Source organism: Panthera uncia (assembly GCF_023721935.1).
Source record: "Panthera uncia isolate 11264 chromosome B3 unlocalized genomic scaffold, Puncia_PCG_1.0 HiC_scaffold_1, whole genome shotgun sequence".
Lineage (NCBI taxonomy): Eukaryota > Metazoa > Chordata > Mammalia > Carnivora > Felidae > Panthera > Panthera uncia.
In genome coordinates, this window is record NW_026057582.1 from 129711577 (window position 1) to 129727216 (window position 15640).

Here is a 15640-nt window from a genome sequence, read left to right on the forward strand (position 1 = left end):
CTGGAGGGTCACGTCCATAACCCAACGAGGAAGATGCCCTTCTTACGTGCCCCTGTCATACCTTGAGCTTACAACTTGTGGATGATTTATTGCGACTGCCCATTCTTCTCTCTTTGGAGTGTATAAACTGTATCTTGGTCCTGATTGTATTTCAAGTTCTAGCAAGTGCCTAGAACTTTAAAAAATTGTGTTGAATGTAGAAGGAATCAGAGTGTGTCCACAGTATCACTGAGAGCACAGGGGAAGGAGTAGTTTCTCAGCCTCGATTCTGTAAATTGAAACCGAGAAGTTTTGTAATGGAAATGGTAATAGAACTGAATCTTGAAAGAACGTCAAGAGCGACACAAAATTTTGCGTCCATCATAGAAATGACCTTTTGGTTGTGTTTATCCTCACATGTGATTAAGTAAAATGCAGCTGATCTGATCATTCCAGCCATCCTTCTATTTCAAATGACTCTCTTTCCTGGTATCATTTTTAAATTAGATACTAGTCAGCATTAGCCACCACGTAAAACACGCTGATTCTCACTATGGAAGAAAGCGACCTAATCTCATGGGATGGCCACTCTCCAGACCACTACTTTGCTAGTTGGCAGAGTCAGATGCAAATAAGAGATGGAATTAGTATTATTTCAGCTTGTCCATTTAATCAGCAGAGGTCAGAGAACAAAGACGGGCTGGGGAGGCCTTGAGACTCACAACAGAGGATTATTGTACCGTAGCTGCTCAATCATGTGTCTGTTTCTCCTCCCGTTCTTGTGTTATAAAACTGGTGGGCCTGGGGCTGCCTTTGGATTACAGACCCTTGAAGTGATAAACATGCTGTTTCCCTGAGATTTGCCCCAGGAGATAAACATTTCCGGTGGATTTTTTTTTTTTTTTCCTTTTTCTGACAAAGCCACGAAAGCTAATAATTGCCATGTCAGGCAAAGAAAAAAAGTGCAAACTAATTCAGTGTGATCCCTTATGAAAGAGGGGGAAAGAACAAAAGATGATTCACAACTGGACGCATGAATTGTCAGAGCTCTTTGAGAATTGTTGGAATAAGCACATCCGCCAGGTTATAAATAACGACCACAGACAGTAATTTGCATGGATTAGGGTTGTTAACATTTATCAATTTCTGCATTTTAAAATACTCCCAAATTCTTGATTAGGAGTGTCTCTTTGTAGTGAAGGATTGATAGTGGGAGTAAAAGAATCCAACGAATTTAGAACTCAGATGAGAGAAAGCAAAACCATCCAGATCTAAACTGAGATACCATTAGCAATTCCCATAAATCAAATCATGTTTATAGTAAGGATACACTGAAATTACCATCTGGACTTTTTAACCTCGACATTTATTTCCGAATCATTCCCTAATATTGGAAGTAAACTTAACCCTTCCTTTCATCTCTAAGGTTTGTCCTAATGCCAGCTCTTTTTGAGAGAAATGATCTGATTTTTTTAAAAAAAAAAATTCTTTTTTTAATTTTTATTTTTGAGAGAGACAGAGACAGAATGCGAGTGGGTTGGGGCAGAGAGAGAGGGAGACACAGAATCTGAAACAGGCTCCAGGCTCTGAGCTGTCAGCACAGAGCCCGATGCGGGCCTCGAACTCACGAGCTGTGAGATCATGATCTGAGCTGAAGTCAGACGCTCAACCAACTGAGCCACCCAGGCGCCCCAGAAATGATCTGATTTTTGATGGAGACACAATGTCATGTGTGGCTCGGGATCCGAAGAGCCAGAGAAATCCCTGTGTAACATTAAGCTATAAAAGAAGGAAAACATACTTCGCTTTGAAACCGCATCAGCTGAGAAGAATTTAAAGTGAAGTCAGCGGGTGGGGAGAAATGGGAAATCTGCATTCCAAAGGCTTAAGTTTGGGGCATATAGATGAGCTTCATGCATATAATTAAATTGATTAAAAAAAAAAAAATCTGGGGCTCCTGGGTGGCTCAGTCGGTTGAGCGTCCGACTTCAGCTCAGGTCGTGATCTCAAGGTCTGTGAGTTCGAGCCCCGCGTCCGTCCCTGTGCTGACAGCTCGGAGCCTGGAGCCTGCTTCGGATTCTGTGTCTCCCTCTCTCTCTGCCCCTCCCCTGTTCGTGCTCTGTCTCTCTCACTCCCAAAAATGAATAAATGTTAAAAAAAAAAAAAAAGAAAAAAAATTCTGTGTAGCTATGGACAGGGTTGACTACAAGTAGAGAGAAATCCACGTGGATTTTCTAAATCTCTCATTAAATGGCTAAATAATTTTACTCAAGTCACTTATGCCTCGAGCCTTTTTGGACTCCCGTTTTTCTTTTGAGTTGTCTACCGACAGTGTTTACAGTGACAGAAAGAAAAAGCCAAAATCCCTACGCAAAGGCCTTTTCTAATTTAAATTTCTAGAGTTTAAGACTTTGCCAGGGAGCACATAGCTGGCTACCTTAAGGATTAGCACGTTGAGCATGAGTCAGGTGACTCAAATATGGAAAGAAGAGTGGGGGTGGGTACTGGTGTAGCGACAAAGGGAAGCTGGGGGCCGACCAGCAGGTAGGATGCGACTTTTATAACTGAGGGGAAGTTTCCAAAACACAAGGCCGTGGAATGTAACGACAGAAGAATACAGCCTTTGGAAACAGAAACCCGTGTGTTCAAATTTCAGCTGTCACTGGCATGAAAACGTGGGGTAAGTTTCTTAAATTCCCCTGAGTCAAAATTGTTCTCATCCATAAAGCGAGGATGCTAATGCCCACCCAGCAGGTTCAACATGAAGCCCAAATGGAAAACCATGCAGATGACTGTGCGTGGTAGGTGCTCGGTATCATTGTCTGCGTAAATAAAGCATTTTTAAAAACGTGTCGTCGGCTGCATCATGGAAAAACGGCCAGGTGGATTTCTACCGCCCTGAAAGATGAAGGTCTTAAAATGTAGCCCAAGCAGCGTGGATGAAAATTCACATTTGAGGGGCTTCAGTAAGCCCCAGGAAAACATGAAGACAGTCGGTGGTTTCAGAGGGGAACTTGAAACTCTCGGTCAGTACGGCCTGCAGCCCAAAGAGAAGGCTCCCGAGCGTGTTCGAGTGACTTTCCACCCAGTATGTTAACCATCTTACTGATGGTTAATGATCAACCTTATCGACCCCAGGGAGTGGCTAGGTAGTGATTTAGCACAACCACGTACAGAACTTTTCCATTTACCTTACCACAAAACTGGGAAGATTATTAAGGACAAAAATGTGTGTGCATGTTTCTTTGCTCTCTCCTCGGGTATGTTAACCCCAGGATTTTCCCACTGTGGACTGATAACATCTTACTTTTTAAAAATATTTTTTGAATGTTGATTTACTTTTGACAGAGAGAGAGACAGACAGAGCATGAGTGGGGAGAGGAGCAGAGAAGAGCGAGGGAGACACAGAATCTGAGGCAGGCTCGCGGCTCGGAGCTGTCAGCACAGGGCCCGACACGGGGCTTGAACTCGTGAACCGCAAGATGGTGACCTGAGCCGAAGCCAGACGCCTAGCCCACTGAGCCGCCCGGGCGCCCCTATAACATCTTACTTTCTGACCCCGTCACAAAAAGAATTTGAGTTGCTGAGATGATAAGCAGCTAGGGTGGAAATCAGAACGCTATCCTTACCAAGAAGAGGTTTCTTTTAAGGCATTAGGTCTGGATAACATTTATGCAAGATGACCGGCCCATGTATAATTGATTGATTGGAAAACAATCTGAAATTAATGTAGAATTGTGAGTCTCTTCATGTTTGATTGGAGTCAACTTTTAGGGGCAAAGGAAGTCCATCATCTCAGACCTGGGATATGTGAAATTAGCCTGTCCTCGTCCACCATGATTCAGCTCTGATCTTATGACAAACGTCTCTCCCAGAAGTTCAGCAGTTTTAGGGGCAGAAGGAGAAAAATGTGTACCGGTCTAGAAAAAATGTATTCCTCTGCCTGAACATCTCAGTCTGTTTCTCTGTCTTCTCTCTTCGGTCTGTCCCTGCCTTTCTTCCTCCCTCTCTCTTTCTTTCTCTTTCTCTCTCTATGTCTCTCAATCTTTCTCATCTTCCAGTTTTTAACGGACTGTGATTTATGGGCGAGGGGTGCGCCTCTTCTGATTTTCAACTGGCTCACTTATCACTACCGACTGTTTTCTGTCAGTGCCATTTATAATAATTGTGACAAGTTTCAATGACAAGACATTTGGTCAGAAATAGCCACTTCCTGTTAAAGAGATTTAATTGAGGGGAAAAGTGAGCTTAATCTACTCCATTTTGTTGGTAAGTTTCTGTTTCCTTTCCTTTCCCTCATCACTAAGAAGATTTTGGCTCAAACATTTGGCTCCTGAGATCGAGAAGAGTTTCTCCTGCACAGAACTCAGTGCACACGCCAATCGGCGACACTCACGCCAGAGGACTTTCTTTAGCAAAGAAGAATTGGCTTCTTGAACCACCTTCAAAGTTGCCTTGATAAGTTTCTTTGTGTCATTGTATCTTTCATTTTGAGTTGAAGGTTTTTCACCCAACCCTTATTATAGATGACCTAACATTTTGCTCCGGGGCTGAAGCCAGGATCCTTTTCTTTTCGTTCCTGGCAAGGTCGCTGTCATTTCCTATTGCTCTCCTTCCTGAATTTACCTAAACTGAAGTTCCAGGCTTTTGTTGAAATGCCTTTCTCCCTTCCGCTCTTGTGTGCCCCGTGTCACATTATCTGCAAAAGGTTGCAACCAACTTCCCTTCACTGTGGACACAGGAAGGGGAAATGAGGAGGAGAGAAGTTACTGATCTGATTCTGGAGGTCAAGGGTGTGGGGAGGGTGAATGTACATTTCTCAATAGCTTTCACTGGGCTGTGTGCTTTCCTTTGTTGGCCCTCCCTCGCTATTGTGTCGGGAAGCCTTTTAATAACAGCTAGCAGAACGGGCTAAATGGCAATACCAAGATGAAAAGGAGCTGGTAAAAAATTATCCGTGCCCAGACGCCGGGCCACGTACATAGCAAATGCCCAGCTGTTTCTGGAGGATACAATGTGCCTGCGACTTTTCTCATCCGCCATAAACCGTATCGACTTCAGTATTATTTAATCCTTGCAGGGTCTGCTCAACCCAGTACTTTCGTCACCACTTTTCCGAGGGAGAAAACTGAAACCTGGGACTCAGGGAGGCGTGGTCAGCTGCCCAAGTTCACGGTTTGTCCCTCCTTGCCCTTTCCGGCCTCCCGTGCTGCAGTCAGGTACCAGCCCACAGGCTACAGGAATCAAACTTTCAATCGAGGACAACTTTCCCCCATCCCAAGGGCGCGAGATAATCTCTTGCATTTAAATGATTCTCTTCTGGCGAGGCAGGCTAATTAACGCGAGCGGATTTCCGTTCTCCCGACCCACAGATACTCGGACGATGGCTCTCCAGGTGCCGACAGATCTTGCACTCGGAAACCGCGTCTCTTCCAGACCTTAATTTCCGTAATTAGGCTCCTCTGCTCCACCGTCTCCGCAGGGCTGATGGTAGCCCTGTGGCTCTTCCTCCCGGTTTATGGTGATTACAAACGAGGCCTCGGAGGCACATAAGCAGGCGGGACCCCTGCCCTGAAGGAGACTCGGGATCCCGGAGCACGCCGCCTGGCAAGATTTGGGGACGAGGCATGCGTCGTGCAGCCAAGCCAGCGAGCGGGGGCTTTTCAAGACAGTTGAGAGGATGGCGTGGCAAGAGCGGGAGCCCATAAATGAACACCCCAATGCCTTTGACTTATTATGGTCACTCCTCACGTGTCAGATCTAATGGGAGGACACAGCCGAGGTAGTATTTGCCTTGAGGAGGGAGGGCTCCACAAACAAGATGGAGGGGGGGATTAGATTGGGGGGGGGGGGTAGAGGAGTCACCACGACCCCAGCACCTGCTCCGGGTCAGCAGAAGAAACTCTTCACTCTGAGCAACTCCTGTGGGCAAGCCCAAGCGCGGGGCCACAGAGGGTAAGAAAAGAACGGAAAGGAAACGGAAGAAAAGGAGCAAATCAGGTAAATGGAGAAGTCAGTGGGGACACAGAGAACTAAGAGCATTTGCGCTTAGTTGAAATGTACCACGTTGTCTTCTCGGCTGCCCAGTTCAAGGGCACGCGGCCGATGTATTTCATAGACGAACATAATGAAATGGCTAGAGGTTGAGTGGTGCAACGAGGCCTTCGGGCTTCTGGTCCCTTCCAGAGTGTCTTTCTCCTGAGCAGGGGCCACGCCGGAGACCACGGAAGGCCCACAAGGCATCCAAATAAAGCAAAACGAAACAAGGCGCACAAACCTGTCCTGCAGCCTTAACTAAAGCAACTAAGCGGGGGGACTTCAGAGACATTAGCCAGATCATTGCCTAAAGGCCATATGTTCGAGTCAAAGACTGTCACGAAACACAAACTGATCCACTTTAGGGGTCCTTATAAGAACCGAGAGAGAATTTTTTTTTTTTTAGAGTTTATTTATTTATTTTGAAAGAGAGAGGGAGCACGCAGGCTGGAAGGGGTAGAGAGAGGGAGAGAGAGAGAATCTGAAGCCGGCTTCATGCTGTCAGCACAGAGCTTGGTGCCGGGCTTGAACTCACCAACCGGGAGATCCTGACCTGAGCCAAAATCAAGAGTTGAATGCTTAACTGACTGAGCCACCCAGGAGCCCCTGAAAGAGAAACTTTTTTTTTTTTTAATTTTTAAAAAGTTTTTATCCATTTTTTGAGAGAAAGAGAGAGAGAGACAGAGAGAGACACACACACACACAGAGAGAGAGAGAGAGAGAGAGAGCATGAGCAGGGGAGGGGCAGAGAGAGAAGGTGACACAGAATCCAAAACAGGCTCCAGACTGTGAGCTGTCAGCACAGACCCTGATGCGGGGCTCGAACTCACAAACCATGAGATCACGACCTGAGCTGAAGTCAGACGCTTACACAACTGAGCCACCCAGATGCCCCCAAAAAGAAATATTAAAAAAAATTTTTTTTAATGTTTATTTATTTTTGAGACAGAATGAGACAGAGCATGAACGGGGAGGGTCAGAGAGAGACAAAGACACAGAATCTGAAGCAGGCTCCAGGCTCTGAGCTGTCAGCACAGAGCCTGACACGGGGCTCGAACTCACAGACCGTGAGATCATGACCTGAGCCGAAGTCGGACGCCCAACCAACTAAGCCACCCAGGCGCCCCAATTTTAAAGTGTGTTTATACCCGAAACAAACAATACCTTGCTTTCCGAAGCTAAATTGTACGGGTAGCTGAGAGTTTATGATTAGCAACATCATTTCTATCAGCAGCTCTTACCCTGCTTTTTATGTCACACCCTTCACTGTTTTTCTTATTAAGAAACAAACCAAAACCAGAACGAATCTTTCCTTCTTAATTTACAGGCTACACAAACTCACGTTAGGAAATTTGGAAAATGCACCGGCTTATCAAGAATAAAAAACTAAACCACCTGGAGGTGCACACATACCCATACTTTGGGGTGTTCGAGTGTGGTGTGGGGTGAATAGGAAGAATGGGGGGCTGGTTTTGGGTAGACTCATGCCTAATCCCAGCTCTGCCTCTCCTCCTCGGGGGGGGGGGGTCTCCACCAGAATGACTGAGCTCCTTCATGCCTCACTATCTCCATTACAAAAGCGAGTTATTAAGAGTCCCTACATTGTAGGATTGCCAGAGAGGGTCAAGAGGTGTGCATCACAGGCTGGCAGGACAGCAGTCTGCAGGTGGCATTGTGCAGTACCTGTCACATGGGGGGTTCAGCGTCATACACAGAATAGCGAGTTATGGGGGGGGGGCGGAGCTGAGATTTGATACTCCACCCCGAACAGACTGAAAATACATAGTTCTCTGAATTTTGCCGATATTTTCCCCAGAGGTAAATCTCAAAATGGAGATCACAATCCGTGTATGACTTCTCATATTTTCCTGTAGGATATTGTAGCATAAGCCTTCCTGTTTATGAACACTCAAATATCCGTGGTAGCTGCATAATACTCCAGTATCGGATATTGCAGAATTTACTTTATTAGTTAAATGTGTGTTTATTTATTTTGAAGGGGGAGGGGCCCTGGGAGAGGGAGAAAGAAAATGTCAAGCAGGATCCTCGCTATCAGTGCAGAACCCAATGTGGGGCTCAATCTCATAGTTGCCTTCAGTAATCCTCAATTATTGGAGATATATATATGTGTGTGTGTGTGTGTGTGTGTGTGTGTGTGTATGTATATGTGTATATATGTGTATATACACATATGTGTATGTGTGTATATATATATGTACATATATATATGTGTATATACATACACACACACACACACACACACACATATATATATATATATTTCATTAATAATACTGAAAAGAACAAATTGGTTTATCAAGTCTTAGGGCATTTTCGATCTTCCCCTCCTTAGAAGAAAATTACTTTGATTAACACCTTACATGCTGTAAGAATGTGTACATCACCTTAAGAACCCTAAGAGGTGAACTTCAACACTGTCCGTTGCCCCATTCAACACATTTTGTCAGTTTGGTTTTGGTTTCTACCCTCAGATATCTTTCTGAAATCTTTTACTCACACCGTATCTCACGTCTACTTTTTAGCTCAGACCCCATTATCCCGACATTGTTGAGAAGGCAAACACACACAGTCCAAGAACAGCGAGCTTCAAGGACCCAGCTGAGGGTAAGATCGGGACTTCCGGTGAGGAAGTAAAAGTGGCTTATGAAAGAGATCACGTAAAGTCCTTGTTAACCGTCATAGAATTCCTTAAATCATGGGTTTTGTGGTTTTCAGCAGATTAGGGTGCTTTTAAGTCATGTGGAACAAGACCAATCCCCCAAATCGGCCTTCTGTTGGTGCCCTCACTTGTAATTATTCCTTTAATTTTTCCTTATGAGAAAAATCTGTTTCGTTAAATATTCCTGCCCACTGGTTTTGATGTGTGCATAATGTTTGATTCAATGATTGTATCATGACTTATCATAAATTCACACGTATATGATACCTTACACTTTTTTCTAACTTTGGTTAGTTATGAACAACCTGGGGTGGATATAATTTTATCTGTAACATTATGAATGCCCATGATTATTTCCTTAGACAGACTTCTGTGGGGAGAAATGCTGAGCCAATGAGTATACAAGTATGCCTTTCAAAAGCCATGCCAAGGTTCCCTGCTACCAATAAGAAGCCTACAATCATGTATCTGTATTTATATGTGTGTATATATACATATATACACATGCACACACATAAACACATCAGTGTATAAGCCAATGAACATCACACACACACGTATACATCATATACATATACAATGAACATCATATATATACTTATATACATATAAAATGGAAGCTACATAAAAATGTGTATACACACACACACACACACATATATACACAGACACATTTTTATGTAGCTTCCATTTTAATGTTTTATTAATAAAGTAATTGAACTTTTATAGCTCACACATGTTTCAGTAGGGGAAAAAAAAAGACAAATACAAATCCTGGCTATTCTAACAAAGTATTTCAGATGAGATTTAGAATATTTTGTCAAATACCCAATCTTCAAATAAATCATTCTGGGATTTTAATTGGAGTCTTTCAAAATATTCTTCAGGTTATCCGACTTCGGCTCGGGTCATGATACCGTGGTTTGTGAGCTCGAGCCCCACATCAGGCTCACTGCTGTCAGCCTGTCAGAGCAAAGCCCACTTCAGATCCCGGTCCCCTTCTATCTGCCTCTTCCCCACTTGTGCTCTCTCAAAATTAAAACAGTTGACAAATAATTAAAATATTCTTTAGGAAAATTTTCGTAATTAAATTTTTTTTTTTGTTTATTCATTTTTGAAAGACAGGAAGAGACAGAGCACAAGCAGGGGTGGGTTGGAGGGAGAGCGGGACACAGAATCTGAAGCAGGCTGCAGGCTCCGAGCTGTCAGCACAGAGCCCGACGTGGGGCTTGACCTCACGAACCACGAGATCATGACCTGAGTTGAAGTCGGACACTCATCCGACTGAGCCACCCAGGTGACCCAATTTTTGTAATTTTTTTAAATGGATCCTAAGAAGGCTTATTGATACAAATATTCTTAGGCATTTTACAGTTTTGATTTTATAAGAAATGGTAGATTTTTGATGTTATAGTCTAACTGGTATCGTTGCTTAATAGGAAAATGTTTACTTTATGATTTGACTTTATAACTAGCCAGTTTACAGATTTATTTTAGTAATTCCAGTAGGACTTTTTTTTTTTTTTTGGTTCATTGTCTTAGATATTCTAGCTAGATGGTTGTCAAAAATATAATAAATATGTTTCCTTCTTTCATATATATGTGTCTATATTTTTTCGTGTCATGTTCGCATTTCAAAAACAGTGTTACATAATAGCAATTATTGGAATTTCTCTTCCCCAGATTACTAGGAACGTCTCCAGTGTTTTAGGGGTGGGCATACTATTGGCTACTATCTCATGATGACAATTGTAAAACTTTCTCTATTTTTCGAATCTCTGGAAAACGGCATAAATATCTGGTTTTTGAGGTGTAAAAGACTTACATGTAACATCAACGAGGGTTTATTATGCCTCTGGTTGGACATTAGATGCTGTATTTGGACCAATTTTAAAATTCCTTCCGGAGTTGTTGGTCAAAAAATGTTCCAACAGTTCTCAAATCGATTTGTGCACCCCCATTTCCTTGTAGAAAATAGTTTAACAAAATGTTCAAACTTGTAACCCCTGGGTTGAAATATTTTCTTATAAAAGGTCCATTGGTTTCTAGCATAGATATCATTCTTTATTTCCATGTAGATTGTCCATAGTTCTTCTCATTCACAGATTATCTTTTTAAGAAACTGTTCTCAGGCTTTACTGATCTTTCAAAAGATCTGTTTCAGAATAACCAATTTTTACTGCTCTTCTTCTTCATTAATTTCTGCTTTCATCTTTTATCTTCTTTCTTTAGGTTCAGTTCATTGTTGTTTCTTGATTCAGTCGAATCTGTAATTTAATTAGCCTTATTATTTTTTTTTAAATAAACATGTTTAATAATCACCTGCTAATCACTTCCGCATTTTCTCTACCACTCTAAAATGGCCCTCCATACCTAAAAACCTAAATTCTCAGTGTGGAGGCAAATATTCTACTTAAACTTTTACCTACTGAATTTTTGATGTTTACCCTGCTCTGGCTCAACACCATTTCAGCCTCTCTATAGTCTGACATCTGTTACTAAATGTAGGGAGAGGGCAGATTTGAGGGAAGTGGTTGTAGGATTATTAGAATCACTTTGAACATATAAAGTATTGGTCAGGGTCTTTCATTTCTCCAGTTTTTAAATGTCTCCCTCTTTTAAGCGTCAGTAAGTAAATACGAGGAATAAAAGACCTCCTGGGGCGCCTGTGTGGCTCTGTTAGTTGAGCGTCTGACTCTTGATTTCGACTCAGGTCATGATCCCAGGGTTATGGGATCGAGCCCCACATCAGGCTCTGTGCCGAGCGTGAAGTCTGCTTGAGATTCTCCCTCTCTCTCCCTCTGCCCCTCTCCCCTGCTCTCTCTCTGAGAAAGAAGGAAGAAAGAAGAAAGAAAGAAAGAAAAAAAGAAAGAACTAGTTGGTTAAGCGTCCAACTTAGGGTCAGGTCATGATCTCCCAGTTCATGAGCCCAAGCCCTGCATTGGGCTCTGTGCTGACAATTCAGAGCCTGGAGCCTGCTTCGGATTCTGTGTCTCCCTCTGTCTCTGCCCCTCCCTCCCTCCCTCCCTCTCTCTCTCTCTCTCAAAAATAAATGTAAAAAAAAAAAAATTAAAAATTTTAAATAGTCAAAAAATAAAATAAAAGGAAATAAAGGGCCCAGGTCCTGGAACTATACGAAAGAGCTTATCTTACTAGTTTCTATTCCTTTGATTGGACTCTATCTTTGAATGGCTATTCACATTCACAACCTCAGCTCTCTTTTTTTCCTTCCAAGAGTTACACTATAAATAAAGCTACTAGCTTCTTAAAATCTTTTAAATTACCCAGATTTTCGGGGCGCCTGGGTGGCTCAGTCGGTTAAGCGTCTGATGTCAGCTCAGGTCATGATCTCACGGGCCATGATTTCAAGCCCCGCATCAGGCTGTGTGCTGACAGCTCAGAGCCTGGAGCCTGCTTCAGATTCTGTGTCTCCCTCTCTCTCTGACCCTCCCCCATTCATGCTCTCTCTCTCTTTGTCTCAAAAATAAATAAACATTAAAAATTTTTTTTATATTAAAAAAAAAAATTACCCAGATTTTCAGTGAAGAAATGGCAAATCCTCTTTTGTCTCTCTCTTATAAAAAATAAATAAATAAATACCATTACCCCTGTGCCTGCTGTAATGAGGACTGGCTTGATAGACTAGGTAAGATAGTCATTCTCAGAAGTCAGTTGCAAGATAAACCTCAACTCAGAAATGTAAATCCTGGGTAATTATATGTTAAACAGGAAAGATAGTAGATATGATTGAGCAAAAAAAAAAAATAATAATAATAAAGCCCCAAGAACCATGGAGCAGAATGTAGAACATGCCAAACGACGTTGACCTTTATTTTATACTTAAATTTTACACTTAGATTGATTTTTTCCCCCTGCTTTATATGCTGCTTGGTTTCTTATGAATCAAGGGTGGGGGGGGGTGGGGAGATGCTAACAAAGTAATTATGGGGTTGGAAAATGGGTCTCATCCTAAATTGTTCATCTTTTGTTAAAGAAAATATTTCTACTGGGTTTTATTTTTTGAAGGAAGACTTTTACAGAAAGACACAAAACAAAAACTGATCAGGAAAAGGGAAGCACTTAGAAAAAAGGGAAAGGGTGGGACAAAGAAGTAAGAGTTGGAAAAACCAGTGCAGTTTGGGTGAAAAGAGGGTGAGAGGAGAGACACGACCCAGAAAGGTTGTGTCAAATCCTAGGTAGCTGGTGATCCCTTTTCAGAGCGTAAAGCCACTGTCTTAGCAGGTATGAGAACTGTAGCAAAGGTACAGTCCTTCTAGGCTCTAATATTGTTTCTTGTCCTATCTTATGATCCAGTCCCAGGACAGAAGGTAGCTTTATGATCAAGGTCCCAAGACCACATTCCTGTTCAGTTTGGGACATTGGGAGCCTGAACTTTCTAGCCTTCCAAACAGTGAGGATTGATGATATCTATCTCAAAGCCCCCAGGCGACTACAGAAATGATGGAGGTTTCATCCCGAACTCAACCAGATTTCCAACTCCTACAATCCCAGCTGATAAGTTTCTAGGTCCCTCATAAAACCTACCCTCCTCTCTCCCCTGCTCCTTCTCAGAAATCATCTGCTGCCTGGGAGAACAGAATTGAGAAAGGACCACACCCTCACGGAGCTTTCTTACTCCTATCTTTGTTTCATGCATCCACTCCATTAGAAAGGCTTTCAGGAGAGAGCAGTGACTTGGTTTCTCAATTCCAGTCACATCAGGGCCGGTCACATAGTAGGGGATCAATAAATATATGTCGAACAAATAGAAAGTGACATCATTGGTTACAGTAGAATATTTTTTTACAAACAGGCTGATTGCCAGGAAGACAAAGTGTATTCTGAATAAAACATTATAGGGGCGCCTGGGTGGCTCAGTCGGTTGAGCGTCCGACTTCAGCTCAGGTCATGATCTCACAGTCTGTGAGTTCGAGCCCCGCGTCGGGCTCTGTGCTGACAGCTCGGAGCCTGGAGCCCTGCTTCCTATTCTGTGTCTCCCCTCTCTCTGCCCCTCCCCCGTTCATGCTCTGTCTCTCTCTGTCTCAAAAATAAATAAACGTTAAAAAACAAATTAAAAAAAATAATAAAAACGTTATAGAATTTTGCAAAAGGATTTCAATTTTTTGTTACTCTTTAACTTTTATTTTATTTTATTTTATTTTATTTAGCTTATATTTATTTTATTTTATTTTATTTTATTTTATTTTATTTTATTGAATTCTTATTTTAGTTTAACAGAGTCTGGATCTTTACTTATAAGCCTGATGAGGGCAAGGATTTGGGCTTCTATCATTACTTTATTGATTTTCCTTCCTCAGGATCCCTGTGGCTCTGTAGATGAGCTAGCACCCCCTCTATAGAGTAGAGTGAATTTAGTTGTTATTTCTGTTGGTGGTGAAGAGACCATTGCAAATAACTCTACTGAATTTACATTGAATATGGACAAAATCTTTAGCTGAATTGGTTAATTCCTGTATGAGGAACTGGGGGTATTTAACCAGAAAAAGACATGAATACACAGGAGGCACCAACGTCAAGCTCAAGTAGCTGAAAGTAAGTCGTGTCATCTAGAAGAAAATGTGACCCTGTTCAGTGTTGTACATATCACCACTCTTCTCTGTGTTTATTCCAGTCAAGGAAAGGGAACAGGTTTCAGCCCCAAATAATCAGTGATCTGCACCGAGATAGAACTTCCAAAACTGGTTTCTCAGAACCGAAGCAATTCAAAGGCACACTCAGTTGCTGTTTGACCTTTTGTGACGATGGTAAGATCAGCTTCCTTCCTGGGACTAAATGTCCCTTTATTTGGACTTCAACTGCAAATTCCGAGTATATGTGATTGAATCAATACCAGCAATATATTTCGCATTCCCACGAGAGGTTAGGGAGATGCACAAAAAAAGTGTAAAACTTGCCACCTACCTTAAGGACGCTGCAATCTGACGGAGGAGTCCAGTATTAAGCACAAGAAAAATACAAGAGAGAATGTCAATGCAGGAGTTAAATGAAAGCGTTTCTGAACACAGTACTGTCTGAGACTAATTTCCCGGAGCAACACAGTTGAGGGCAGTGAAAGTGGCTTTTCTAGGTCAGCCTATGTTCTCTGTTACATGGGCCCTTGTCTTCCAGTTACAGAGACTCTAAGGTGAACTTTGAAAAGTCAAGAATGTGGATCCAGAGAGGAAGGTAGGCTCTGGTCAATGAAAGACCTTGCTTGCAAAGAGCCTTACTCGCTCAATAATCCTGAGTGAGGATCTGAGGACTGGATCAGGCATTCCCAGTTTTGAGCACATGTAGAGTGCTCAACTTTGCTCACACTTGGGGCTCTATGCAGAAGAAGAAATGTCACTGAACTGGGAGATGAGCATTGAAATCCACAAGCATCCCCCCCCCCCCCCCCCCCCCACTTTACGACGTATCACTATCTCTCATGCAATATATAGCTTCCCTCGCTCATCATTGCTGCCCTGTGAGGAAGCAATCATTATCCCCACTTGACAGATGAGGGCAGAAAACGTGAATATTCTCAAAATCTAGCCCTCACGCAGACTAGCAGCTTCACTAAAACAGCTGCAATTGTTTGAATGGAGTTCAGTGGTGACATTCGAGATTGAGGAATTATACCAACATGGAAAGACAGTATGTGTGCATGGGACTGTAACTGTTTTCAATAATATTGAGGAAACAGAAACTTTTGAGTAACGCCTGCGGTTGAAAGACTCTAGGGTGACTTCCAATGTCTCCGTCTCCCACCATTCATGCTCTCGTGTCACTCCCTCCCTTTGAGTAGAAGTTGAACCTAGTTACTCTTCTTATGAGTTAGAATACAGTGAAAATGATGGGCTCTCGTTTATGAGTTGGGTTAAAGCAGCACCGTGACTTCCGTCTTTTTCGTTCTTTCTGGTTCTCTCTCTTGGAGCTTTGCTCTGGAAGAATCCAGGCGTC